Source organism: Quercus lobata, chromosome 3 (assembly GCF_001633185.2).
Source record: "Quercus lobata isolate SW786 chromosome 3, ValleyOak3.0 Primary Assembly, whole genome shotgun sequence".
NCBI classification, from domain to species: domain Eukaryota; kingdom Viridiplantae; phylum Streptophyta; class Magnoliopsida; order Fagales; family Fagaceae; genus Quercus; species Quercus lobata.
In genome coordinates, this window is record NC_044906.1 from 40156775 (window position 1) to 40171911 (window position 15137).

Consider the following 15137-nt stretch of genomic DNA (forward strand, 5'->3'; position numbering starts at 1 on the left):
CAAGAATATAAAACAAAGAAGATAAGGGTGCTATAGTATCCAAAAGAATAAACGGTTTAAAAAAGAAGAAGGAAACTTGGAACAAATTGAAGTTATAAAAGCATGGAGGGTTGTTGTTTTTTTTTTTTTTTTTTCATTTGACTCAACTAGTAAGTATATTACATATTAAAATGTGAAAATGGGCTTGTACTCATTGTTTTATATTATTTTTAAACATATAATGTTTTACTTAAATTTAAATAAATAAAATTGTTCTCATAAAATTGTACTTATTGTTTTTAACATTTACACTTTCTCTATCCTTTCCAATTCTCTTTACCTTTTCATCTTCCCACTACCCTCTACCTTAATATTACTCTTCCTCTTTCCTTTTATCTTCTTTTATTTTGTCTGTTCTTATTCTTATCCTCTTAGTATAAATTTGGCATTCTCTAACTCCTCTATTTTATGCATAATTTTCCCTTACAAAAAATGTTATCTCTCTCCCCCTCTCTCTCCCAAGTTTTTGGTAAATTTTTTATTTTTCTTGCGCCTTTGCTTTAGGTTGATAAATTTTTATGTTTTTTAGAACTCAAATTTAGGTTGATGGGATTTAGTTTTGTGTTTTAGGTTTTTGTTTTTGTTTTTTGGTTCTCTTTGATTGTTAAATGTTATCCTATTGCATTATAAACAATTAAATATAGTATATAAGAATATAATATTATTCTATTACATAGTATGATTTGAATAATTTGGTATTTATTGTTATATATTTTATTTTTTACTTTTTTACTTCTCATATTATTTTATTTAACATTTAAATTCAGCCCATCGTCTATATCATTAAATTATTTATATTTTATCTCCATTTTTTATTTTTAAAATTAAACATATAACATTTTACTTTAATTCAATAAATAAAATTGTCCTTATAAAGTGGAGTAATGCTAGGGATACACTCATTCTCACACCCAATGCATCAAAGGAAAGGAAAAAAAAAAAAAAAAGAATACAAAACAAATGCCAATTTAAAAAATACTAAATTAAAAAAATAATAATAATGAGGATATCAAACCAAATAAAATGCAATAGAATCATCCTCAAATATTGGAAAACAATAGGTTGCCAATGGATGGAGAGAGAGAGAGAGAGAGAGTACAAAGTAATAATGAGTAGATAAAATAAAAATCGAACTTCAATTAGTAACCATTAATTGGAAAACAAAGACAATGTAAGAAGAAGTAAAAAATAAAATAAAAATGACCATTTAGAAAGCATTAAAATCTTTACAATGCAATAAAATAAACTGTTACATTCACTTAAAAAATTAAATCAATAATAAAAAATTAAATACAATCAGAGAACTACATTTAAATTTAAAACAAATCAAACTCTATTTATGGAAACCATATTTCCAATCATAAGTAAAAATGAGATGTTCTCGAGTAATAATAGAAATTACATAAGTAATAAAGTTAGAAATATTAAAAGCCTCATTTTTGACATTTCATTCAACAGGAAAATTATTAGGTACTTTCAAAGTACCATAAATGTGTGCTCCACCTTCTCACATGAATGGTGAGTCCCACCATTAAAATAATTAGTGAGACCCACCATTCATATGAGAGGAGGGAGTACGTATTTATAGTATTCCGGAAGTACACCATAACTTTCTCATTCAACGTCTCTATTATGCGGCACACATAATCTACATACCAGTGTGATTGCCAAAAATCAACCTGTCTGTCATCATTCCTTAAGAAGTCCTTTTATTTATTTAATTTTTTATGGGATTTCCTTAAGAAATCCTAAATGCAGGAAAACGATGGAAGGAGGCTTAGTGGCAGACATGGAAGGATCTAATGGATAAAACGCGCGTGGACTTGACCATAATAGGAACTGCTGTTTTCCCCAATCAATATATTGGTAAATTAAAATTCAATGATGGCGATATAAATAACTATGTGGTTTAAGTTTTTGGTAGTTTGCTGACATATAGTAAATCACATCCACAACACTATCAATTTAGTCATGATGTTGGCCGCTACAAGGTGATACTGAAATGGTTGATGGTCTAATTCAATTTGACAATATATTGGGGTCTTTTGGCCTCTAAGCATGAGGAGATAAACTGCTTAGTCCGTCAATAGTTAAATTATTTAGGATTATCTGGTAATTAACAAAGTTTTGACGGGGTGATCAATTGCCTATAAGAGTTTGATTAATGGTGAAGATTATTATAAAGTATGTTTTGGAGTTTTTTGATGAATAATTTAATAGAGAAAAGAAGGGAGCAATCTATATATTTATATATATATAGTAATAGATGAAGCTAAGAGAAAATCCAATTAAATTTCAATTGGATTCTCAATTTTGCGTCACGTATCTTATCTAAATTTTTAAAATTTTTGTGCCAAAATAAATAATACATTAACACCTAATACAAAAACCAAGAAGACCACAAAAATAACCTAAACAAGAATATTTCACCTGGACACTTCTATGTAAACTCTCAAGCTCCTCTCTCTCTCTCTCTCTCTCTCTCTCTCTCTCTCTCTCTCTCTCTCTCTCTCTCTCTCTCTCTCTCTCTCTCTCTCTCTCTTAAATGTTTCTCTAAATATAATCTCAACCCCTAACCACTTGCTACCATCGACAAACAACTCTTAACAACACACCACCAATCTCCAATGCACAACAAATAGATTTGTAAGTAAACTTGCAGCCCCTTTTCTATTCGTATTCATTGACTTATGAAACATTGTCAATTCCTTTTCTCACTTTTTTTTTAAAAATTTTTTTTACGGTTAACAACTCTTTTGCTTCATAACTAACCATTGAATATAACAATATCAATATTCAAATGTATAAATGAAACTTAAATCCTGTATGAGGATTAAAATAAGCAAACATATGAATTTGAAAAATAAGGCTTTTGGAAACAATACTTCATTATAATGCTATTTGGAGATTTTATTTATTATTAATTTTGTTGTCGTCGTATGCCTTTTTTCGTTTTGAGTTTCATCTCAACAATAAACAAAGCCAGTAATCTAATTATTTGTGGTAAGAATATAAGAGTATGGTTGGGCAAGACCGGTAGTTCTTTTTCTTCCATGTCCAATGTACATAACTTATTTTTTGGAGACACTAAGTTGAAAGTGGTATTTCTGGAAATTTTTCATATTGCATGAGATAAGATCTATAATGAAAAAATATATAGTTGAATTTAGTTATACAATTACTAACCATGACCAGACTTTAATACAAGTTTTTTACATAGTTAGGTAGATGAGATTTATCAATTAAAAATTTAAAATATATTTAGTTTCTCAATAGGTAAATATATAGAGATAGTATTTACTTAGATCCAATATGGGGGATGGCACTCAAAACCGGTAAATATTCATCAATAGCTAAAATATAGCATTCCATATGAGTGCTATTACTTATCTTTGAAAAGATCATATCCAAAAACAAACAAATAAAAAAAATAGGAAAATTATAAATTCAGCCCATTATTAGAGAAATTTGTTTAGTTTACAAGCTTTTATAACAGGTTTTTTTTTTTTTTTTTTTTCTTGTAATGCTCTTCAAAATATATACTTAGTTATGTGTGACTTTTAATGAAGCTAGGCATTGCTAGAAACAATGGTATCATATAGCAGAAAATTTAGTTGAACAAATGAAAGCTCTCAATGAAAGCTATTTATTTGTCTTAATTCGTGAGCAAATTTTGGTTTGAAAGATTCACATATCAATGAATTTGGAAATATCTCATATAAGAATCATATAGCATAATATAATAGTGGGTGAATGCCATGGTTGAGAGAGAAGATACTTTAAAGTTTGATTTGTGAGCCAGAGGATAATAGTGGGTGCATGTCATTTGATAATTGTATCTTTGACCTTAAGCTTCGCAAATCAAATGTACATAACTTAACCTTGACTCTTGAGGCATTGTCATTGTCCATAGTTCAAGGCAAGCTCTGAGCTTTAAATTTTTTAAGACAAAAAATTTTCTCCTAAATGTTGTCATTCATGGTCATTTTATGTCATGTTGAACTTGATATTAGAATCATGTATGAAGCATAGCTCCCACATGCACCCATGGAATGTGGCTTATAGTGTAGCTTATTCGCCTTCTCAAAAAAAGTGAATACTAAGGTCCTTATTCAAGTGGAAGTCAAAGTTTTTTGTGGGCAGTGGAATTAGCAGGTCAAAAGTAGATTTAGAATATGGTAATTGAGGGTAATTCCAAAAATTGAGTTGAGGTAGTAACCAATATATTCAAATTAGTGTGCTAGAGAACTATTAATTTTGTTGTTGAAGTTAGATTGCTATAGGCAAGATTTGACCGGTTGGAGTTTAATTAGGTGTATAGGAATGCTAACAAAGCTACACATGTCTTTGCAAGATGGTCTTTGTCAAACTCTTTCCCAAGTTATTTTGGTGAAGGGATTGGTCCCTTTGGAAATGTTGTTTTGACATGACTAATTCTATTTTTACGTTTATTATTCTAAATATTAATTTCAATTTGTTTTTTAATTCATAATCAATAAGCAAACAATTGATATATGTATGTATATATATATATATATATATATATTGTAAGGTTGAATTTATTCAACCATCTAATTGGCTTTATTCCGTGCCAAATTTGCTTGTAATTCAACATTTAGTAACCCTGTATTTAGGTGGGTTTGATGTAAAGGTAGTGAGTGAGATAGAGTGAAGATTGCTCAAGAGTATGCAAGAAAACAGAGACTCGCGGCTGCAAGCCGCCAGACACAGCACACGTGCCAAGCATGCTGGAAGATGAACAGTCATGATAGCTGGAGCACTACAGGACAAAACAGGACAACTGGCCATACGGTTATCTCGCGACTGGATCTCGCGACTTGGTCAAGCCGCGAGGTCAAGCCGCGAGCCACCCCTGTTTTGTAAAACCTGACGTTTCACATTCCTCTCCCACTCCAGTATAAATACCCCTTTTACCCACGATTGTGAGAGAGCTTCCAGAGAGATTTTTGAGAGAGAAATCCTAAAGAAAAACAAGATTGATTCACCCACAATTTATACCTTAGAGTCTCTTCAAATTCTTCAACTCTCTTCCTCTCCATTGTCAAATCCTTGAGAGGGATTATACCAAACCTGGTTCTCACCATCATCATCACTGTGAGACAGCTGTTTGGATTTCTGGAAAGAAGTTAGGAAGGAACCAATCTTCATTGGTTGATGCTACGGTCTAGTAGCGGAATCCGGGAAGCTAGAAAAGAAAAAGGTTCGGCGCAACCTCGTTGGAGCAAGAAGCTTGGAGGGCTTAGGTGCACTGGGTAGATTAGGCTTGGAGGGTCTATTACTGTCCATGTATCCCAACTGTATTTTCTAGTGGATTGTTTACCGCTTGGAGGGCGGCGAAGAGGTTTTACGCCGAGAGCTTCGGTTTCCTCTTCGATAACACATCGCATGTTGTCTTTGTGTTTGCATCTTCATTCCTCTCTATCTTTGTCTTTTTATTATCTGCTGTGGATTATGTTTTGTTTTGGCTTAGATAGTTTTTAACCAATTTCATATTATAGCATATGTTAACTTTCCGCACACTAGTTGTTTGACATATTGCTTGAATTGGTTAAGTTGTAATTTGGGGGTCTAAACGTTCAAAGGTGTTTATACACGGTTTTGAACTTTCAATTGGTATCAGAGCGGGTACACTGCTATTGGTTTCATTACCATTGTGTGATCCTTGACTCCCTTTTGAGATGGATAGGTCTCAATCCCTAAATGCACCTCCATATTTTGATGGTAGTAATTATGCTTTTTGGAAGATTCGCATGAGAGCTTTTCTGTGTTCTATTGATGAATCCATTTGGGATGCTGTTGAGATTGGTTGGACCAGACCTGAGGCAGCCAAATCCACTTGGGATAAGGCAGCACTTGCTGCATCTAATGCTAACAGTAAAGCACTTAATGCTATTTTCTGTGATGTGTCTCCAGATGAATTTCACAGGATTTCTCACATTACCATTGCCAAAGAAGCATGGGAGATTTTGGAAACCACCTATGAAGGTACAAAGAAAGTGAAAGACACCAAGTTGCAAATGCTGACCACTCGGTTTGAGGAGCTCAAAATGAGTGAGGATGAGTCTTTTGACTCTTTCTATGGGAAGCTAAATGAGGTGGTTGTCAGCAAGTTCAACTTGGGGGAGAAAACAGAGGACTCAAATATTGTAAGGAAGATCCTTCGATCATTGCCGGAAAGTTTTCGTGCTAAAGTGACAGCAATTGAAGAGAGTAAGGACCTTAATGACATCAAAGTACAGGAGCTGGTTGGTTCTCTGCAGACTTATGAGATGTCGCTGCCCAATCAACGGAAGAGTAAATCTCTTGCTTTAAAGACCATTAATGAGAAGATGGAAGATCAAGACTCATCGGGAGAAGATGTGGTTGACAAAGATGTTGCATACCTTGTCAAAAATTTCAGAAAGTTCTTGAAATTCAAAAATAATGGCAAATTTGATGATAAAAGAAAATTCCAAAGTTCTGGAAGGGAGAAAAGGGAATTCAAAAAGAAAGATGGAAAAGAATCCCAACCCACACAAGGTGTCACTTGTTTCGAATGTAACGGGCATGGACACTTTAAGAAGGAATGTTCGAATTATTTGAAATCGAAAGGTAAAGTGTATGCCACGACTTTGAGTGACTCGGATTCGTCTGACTCAGAATCTGAAGAGAGCTGTGATGGAGAGGGAAACTATTTGGCTTTTATGACTATTGCTCATGTTGAGTCTTCAGATGAGTTGAATCTGCTTGTACGAGACCTTGGAGAACATAGTGATGATGAATCACTAGGAATTGTTGAAGAATCAGATGCTGAAGAAGATGAAAGCACAGCAAATCTTCAAGAGAATTATAACTCACTCTTGGAGAAGTTGGGTGAGTACACAAGGGTGGCCTGTGAGAAAAATGAAGAAGGCTGAGGAGGACTACAAAAGTCTCCTAATCCGATATAGGGAGGCCAAATGTGAGATAGAAACACTGAATGGTGAGTTGTCCAAAACTTATACAAAAGTGAGATTTCTTGAGAATGAGGTTGTGCAAGCAAATGCTAAAATAGAGAGGGTCACCATCAAGAAGCTAGATGATGTTATCTCATCTCAAAAGAGCTTTTCAGATAAATCCGGATTGGGATATACCGGAGGAAGTAGTTCATCTGGAAATGTCACTAAAGAAGTGAAGTTTGTAAAGGCCAAAGATCCAGTTGTAGCTGACCTTACTGGTGAAAAGCTCGAGGTGGAGGAGAAGAAGAATGTGGTGAACCAACGGATGCTGAATCCCCGTAATCAATCTGTGGGCAGGTCTGAATCTCGTGCCAAGTCACGCCCACGACCACAAAGAGGTCCTAGAGCGACTTATGTGTGTCATTATTGCGGACTTCAAGGGCATACTCGACTAAATTGCCAAAAGCTGAGAGTGAAGAATAGTGCAACTCCTCAAAGGTCAGGAGGACCTAGAAATGATAGAAGAATTTGGGCAGGTGATCAATCTAGAGATCAGAATGGTGATCCCGGAATGATGAACGTGATAAAGATGATTGATGCATTCACCAACTGCTTGGAAAGCTTCTCACGAAGGTTTGAAAGCCCTAACTCCCATACCCAATCCTATAAGGAAATCACCCCAAACGCAAGTGATGTGTGGGTGAAAAAGGGTACTCATCCATAAGCATTACAACATGTCCATGCATTAATACTTCCTATACTTTGTGACAATGTTTGTTTGTTTTGCTTGCTGTTTTTGCTGTTGGTTGTTTGCTTGTCTACTTGTGCATATTTTTAATTTTGTCTTATCAATCTTTTTGTTTCTTGTGTCAAAAATCCAAAAATCACATAAAAAATTAGAAAATCAAAAAGCTTAATTGACTTTGTTGAGTTTTTGTCTCAAAACTTGTTTTGCCTTGTACCTTTGTGCTAATGGCTTTGTGCATTTTCGAGCATTGCTTGTTTTCATGCACTCATATCACTGTGGGAAAAATCTTGAAATCTATGTGATTGTTGTAAATAGATTTTCAAACTTGTCATGAATGATTAGTGAATGGTTATGTTGATCTTGAGACATGCATAGAATTGTGTCTATATATCTTCCCACTATTTATTTCTGTTTTTTGCTAAAAAGAGCTCACCAAATGTAAATCTCCAAATGAAAAGAGATATTGAACTGCAAAAGCCTGTCGTACATTCTAGTATTCGACTAGGAAAAAGGGTAAGCGACTTTATATTAAAGAAAATGTTTATTCAAAAGGCCAAAGGCTTGTTCATTAAAGAGAAATATCAAATATCGCTCTCACAATGAGAGGTGATTGCCTCAAAAGATCAAAAAGATCAAATGTTATGATTGAAAGTGGAGTCAAATGTAAAGCTCCAAATTATGTTATCAAGTTTTGTGAGAGGTCATATATACATATTTCTATAATTGAGATGGGTCACATGATCTAGTGCTAATTGTGTATGTCTTGGTTGAATTGATCATTGAAGCTTCACATTAGACTAAGGACTATCTCATTGTTGATATCCACACACAACACATAAGTTTATGTTCAATAAATGCCATATTCATTTGTGTAATTGTACTTGATGAAATGTGTTTTCACATGCTCAATCTTTGTTAATTCAAGTACAAAAATATTTTTGAGTGTTTTAGGTGTTTTTGGAAAGTATTTTGTTTGAAAAATCTGAAAATTTCAAAAATCCAGTTTTGACCTGTTTTGGTGGCTCAGTCACGGGTATGTCAAGTCGCGAGCCTCAGTCGCGTCTTCGTGGGTCATTTTTGGTGACTTGTTCGTGAGTGGAAGGTCCAGTCGCGAGGGTTACTCAGAGATTTTTGCGGCTCAGCTCGCGACTCACTCGCGGGTAGACCTTCCGGTCGTGAAAAACACTTAGAAGAATTTTTTCAAATTTTTGTCCTTGAGTGTCTTGGCGGCTTGAACTGGCGACTGTGTGGCGACTTAATCAAGTCACGAAAAATGCGTGTTTGGCAGAAATAGGAGTAGTTTTTAAATCTTTTTCAGTTTTCCCTCGAACATTTGTGACTGTTCATCTTCTCTCTAAACTATCTCCCTCCCAAACACTCCGTGCTCCCATTTCCAATCCCCATTGTTGCATATTTTTTGCTCAAATTCTTCAAGTCACAGGTATGAGTTTTCAGTTTTGAACTCATTTCTACTTGTTTTTGTGTTTTTTCCCTTGATTTTTCACATATGTTTATGATTTAGAAATGGGTTTGTGCTTCGGATATTGCTCTTTGTTTATGCTTAGCTTGCGGATGCTGTTGCTAGAGTTTGATTTGATCTTAGTGTTTCTTTTATTTTATCTGAACTTGAGCTGTTGAGCTGTTTCAAAATGCTCCGTTTGAGGTTGAGTTTTACTGTGCCGAATGTGCATGCTCTATTGTGTAAATCTATTGGGAGCATATGTTAGCTTCACAATGTTGTTTATGAGCCATATCATTTTCCATTATCTGTCTCATTGTCATATATCTGCCTTTAGGATAGTTTCTATATCTGATGATTTTATATGTGTTTCCTATCTTAGGCTTGTTTATCCATGTGATTGATCTAAGTAGCTTATTGTTTAAGTGTTCAAAGTTCATTTGTGTGGCTGAAATCTCTTTGTTAATTACATGGTACTGACTAGTTCTGCACATATATTGCTCTATGCTGTTGTGGCCTCTTCTAATTGTTCACAGATGGCTCCCTCACCTCCGAAAAAGAAAACTCCTGCAAAGAAGGCTGACAAAAGATTGAAAATGGATTCTAAACTGTTTAGGTCAGTTCATCACTTTAAGAGATACAAGGATATTTTCTTGAAAGCAGGAATTATTCAAGAAAGATTTGTAGATTTGGAGGACTTAAGACAATCCTTCATCCCCAGCTGTTTTGAAGGAAGAGGATGGGAAAGGCTTCTGAGTGATTTCCCTGTAGTGTGTGAACCCCTGATTAGGGAATTTTATTCAAATGCTGTGATAAAGGAGAATAAGTTAAGTTGCTGGGTAAGAGGTAAAGAATTCATTTTGAATGCACATGTCATAGATGATGTGCTAGGGCTTGAAGGATTAGAAGATGAGGAATTTATCAATTACAAGGATAGGAGTGTTTCTATTGAAACAGTTCAACAAAGGATAGGTGGGCAGAGAGAAGGGAAATGTTTGAATACCACTGCCTTTCCAGTGGACATGAGGTGTCTAACAATAATCATGATGTTTAACCTCTATCCCATAAAGAAGTTTACTACAATAAACTGTGCTAGAACAATTTTTCTGATGGATCTCAAAGAAAAGAATTTCATTGACATAAGTTCCCACATATATGACACCATTGTGGATGAGACAAGAACAACCTCTAGGCCAAAATTGATCTTTCCCAGTTTGCTAATGAGGATTTTTAGAAGGAAGGGTGTTCCAATCCCTCAAGACATCAGTCCCATGTCCACACCCTCTGCAATTAACAAGTTTACTTGCAAAAGGATAAGTGTTAGGCTTCCAAGAGAAGAAGATGAAGGTGATGAAGGAGAGGGTGTCCCAATGGAGACTGAAGTAGAGGCAGCAGGGCATGCATCAACCTCAACACCCAGGAGGAGTGGCAAAAGGTCTAGAGCATCAACTTCTTCAGATACACCTCCAGATGCTTTCCAAATCATTCTGGAACGACTTGATGGGATCAGAGAAGTCCAGACTGAGCACTCTGAGAGGATGAGAGCCATGCAGGACCAGATTGATGTTTTGTCTGCAAAACTTGACAGCTTCACCACTCAGCATGAACAGTGACCCTTTGGCCATTCCGGTCAAAAAGGGGGAGATGACATTGATGATGAGAAGCAGAAAAGCAACTCTTAAGGGGGAGTAATGTGTTGAGGGAGAGTTGTCAAAGTTGTCAGAGTAATGTGTTGAGGGGGAGTTGTCAAAGTTGTCAAAATCAGAGACTTTGTTTCTATATGCTTATGTTTTGGGTATTTAATGTTTTTATGGGTTTGATACACTGTGTTTTTGGTGTATAGTTTGTTTCTAACTCTTAACCTATAGACTCTTGGTCTAAACTTTAATATATTTTGATGATGTTTTTCAGGAAGTTTTGTGTTTGTACCCATGTGCTTTTGTAAGCTTTTAGGGTTAATGTTTATGCATAGTTTGTAGGTTTTATGGTTTGTATCTTGCTTAATGCAGCCTTTATGCTATGTTGAAGTCAGTACTTTAATCTAAATGTCTTGCATTTTGGTTTATGTACTGTCACTCTTGTGCCCTTGTAGGATTGTTCCTAGATGCATATACCTTGTGTATTATGCATTGGTTGAGTGTTGAACATACAAGTGTCTTGCTTTGTACTTGTTAACTTGTATGTCCTTGTGTTCATTCCAAGTGTGAATAAGCACTGTGATCACTACCTTGTGGTGTTTACTTGGTTGATCAAGCCATGATTTGTTTCTTTACTCCATCTTTGCTTGATCACATATTGCCTGTTTCATATGCATTTATAATTTTCTGCTTACAATGATCATGGTGTATTGTTGTGTTTCAGGAGTATTATGTCCATATGATTCAAGTGCTTCACAGTTTCTAGAGTTAGGTGTGAGTGAGTTTTGTTCAACTGTTCCCAACTCACATGTTAAGTCTAGAGTCTGTTTTAGGGTTTTGTCACGGAATAGCCAAAGGGTGAGATTGTAAGGTTGAATTTATTCAACCATCTAATTGGCTTTATTCCGTGCCAAATTTGCTTGTAATTCAGCATTTAGTAACCCTGTATTTAGGTGGGTTTGATGTAAGGGTAGTGAGTGAGATAGAGTGAAGATTACTCAAGAGTGTGCAAGAAAACAGAGACTCGCGGGTGACTCGCGGCTGCAAGCCGCCAGACACAGCACACGTGCCAAGCATGCTAGAAGATGAACAGTCATGCTAGCTGGAGCACTACAGGACAAAACAGGACAACTGGCCATACGGTTATCTCGCGACTGGATCTCGCGACTTGGTCAAGCCGCGAGGTCAAGCCGCGAGCCACCCCTGTTTTGTAAAACCTGACGTTTCACATTCCTCTCCCACTCCAGTATAAATACCCCTTTTACCCACGATTGTGAGAGAGCTTCCAGAGAGATTTTTGAGAGAGAAACCCTAAAGAAAAATAAGATTGATTCACCCACAATTTATACCTTAGAGTCTCTTCAAATTCCTCAACTCTCTTCCTCTCCATTGTCAAATCCTTGAGAGGCATTATACCAAACCTGGTTCTCACCATCATCATCACTGTGAGACAGCTGTTTGGATTTCTGGGAAGTAGTTAGGAAGGAACCAATCTTCATTGGTTGATGCTACGGTCTAGTAGCAGAATCCGGGAAGCTAGAAAAGAAAAAGGTTCGGCGCAACCTCGTTGGAGCAAGAAGTTTGGAGGGCTTAGGTGCACTGGGTAGATTAGGCTTGGAGGGTCTATTGCTGTCCATGTATCCCAACTGTATTTTCTAGTGGATTGTTTACCGTTTGGAGGGCGGCGGAGAGGTTTTACGCCGAGGGTTTCGGTTTCCTCTTCGATAAAACATCGCGTGTTGTCTTTGTGTTTGCATCTTCCTTCCTCTCTATCTTTGCCTTTTTATTATCTGCTGTGGATTATGTTTTGTTTTGGCTTAGATAGTTTTTAACCAATTTCATATTATAGCATATGTTAAGTTTCCGCACACTAGTTGTTTGACATATTGCTTGAATTGGTTAAGTTGTAATTTGGGGGTCTAAACGTTCAAAGGTGTTTATACACGTTTTTGAACTTTCATATATGTATATAAATTGTAATTGTTTTTAAATGTACCGTGCTTATGCACAGAGTTACACACTAGTACATAAATAATGAAAATTTACTGTCAATCTTCAAGAAAATGCAAAGGAGCCAATAGACCAAGGCTCAAGAATATGGGTAAAATCATCAATCTCTACATTGTTAACCTCTGTCTTCTTTGAGAGGCCTTCGTGAGGGAGTAAATTTTAAAAGTTCAGATAATCCTAAAAATCATAGTATGGTAAACAACTAGTTAGATGATTTGAGATCTTGAAGTCCAGAAGCTTGTGGACTGTTTAGTATCATGTTATTGTTCTTTGATGAGTGACATCCTACGTCTGTCCATATTGCTTTAGGAATAGTAGTGTAACAACTGATAGAAGTTTCGTCTATCCTGGAAAGAATCACTTGCATAACAGAAGTGATGAGGAAGTGGGATTCAAAATATGATAGGATCCACTAAATAGTACCTTATTATTACTATTTAGTTTAGCATTTTTGTGCAGCATGTGCATCAGCAGAGACAGTGGAATACTTTAACCTTCCTTCTGATAATTTTTTCTTCTGTAACTTTTTAAGTCAATGGTAATTTGAGCTTATAGAGTTCAATAAAATATATGTTTCATAACATGAAGCAGATCAATATCAATGCCAATTAGTGAGGATGTGCTGTAAAGGCCTTTCTAAGAAATCAATGGACCCATCACAAGATCTTCAGCATATGCTGATGATGAAATTGGTGCATGTGGTGCAACTGGGAATGATATAATTATGATGTGTTTTCTTCCATGGCAACGTAAATGACTCCAAGTTTTTGACTTTCAGTTTTGGAATCATTCATGTTACTGGGAAGCACTGAATATATATATATATATATATATATATATACTGAAAAACATCAACATCAATTTCTGTTCCTTTTTCTTTTTACCTGACAAACTCGGTGGTAATCAACATTATATTTCTTAATGGGTTTGCTTCAAGATATGTGTCTATAATCTTCATCATAATCAACACTTATGTATACCTATTAAATATGATGTTTTTGTTTTACTTTTGGAACCAAATATGATGTCCTTAGCCTTCTTCAAAGTCATAAAATTGCCCAACCTATAGAAATCACCAATGACCCATGATTTATCAAACTTCAACCCAAAGAGCACGGAATGGGTCTTAGTTACTATCACAAACCTATTTCTGCTCATTATATTTAGTAGCTTCATCATATATTGTATTGGTTTGCGCCTAATTATCAACTTAAAAGCAAATAAATGTTTCTAAAAAAGATACTTTTTTCCTATAAAATTATATAATAATAAAAACTGTCCAGTTTATTTCATATAAGAATTGAGGCAGAACATATCAACAATAGCTACAAGTTACAACACAATTGGAAAACACCACAAATGATATAATCCACGTAATATTAGTCTTTACTTTCATTCAACAGTCTTGGAATTTCTTCTTTAAAAGCAATTAAATTAACATACCTGAAATTCATTATTAAATAAATTAATTAATAAAAAAGAAATAAACCATAATAAGGTACGGAGGGTGACATTTCACAATGAATACCCCATATCAATTTTTTTTTAAATCCTAAAATAAACTTGATCTATAGGAAATTTTAAAATAATCCCCCCATGTCTTCACTTCATCCTTGATTATAAAAAAGGAGGAAGGTAGATTATTGGGTTGTAGTGAAGATTATGAATGCAAGATTAACATCAACAAATTGTTTTCCGGTGGAAAAAGAAAACTACTAATAATATTTAAGTCCAAAAGTTGAGAAGGAGAGGGAGGTGCCGTGACAAAGGGCGAATTTATGAACGCACATCCCAATGCATGGTATTCTTAGGAAAAAGTTGTAGTCGGCAAATCCCAGTGTCGCTTTCTTTTGAAAGTACTAGCTAGCTGGGTATAAAGGAAATTAAAAGGAATGGCGTTTCCTATTATAAATTATTTCTTCTACTGTCTTCTTCTCTCAACTCTCATTCATTTCTAGAAAGGAAAAACATTATTGATCAAATACCAGATAGCCAAGGAAAAGACGCCATTTCTTAATTTCCAACGAGTAATCCTAGCTAAGTCACTACTCACAAGCTGAGATAAAAATGAATAGGTCACAGCCACAACTTCAATGGTAATTTCTCATGTTCTTGGTTTCACTGTTCTTCCATTTCCATACCTCTTATAGTGATGTTGGCACTGCAGCCCTGTATTCTCCACCATATTCGCCCACAGCGTGTTATGGAAGCGATGCATCTCAGTTCCCATCCAGCAACTTGTTCGCGGCAGCTGGTGATGGAATATGGAACAATGGTGCAGCTTGTGGGAGGCTGTATTTGGTTAG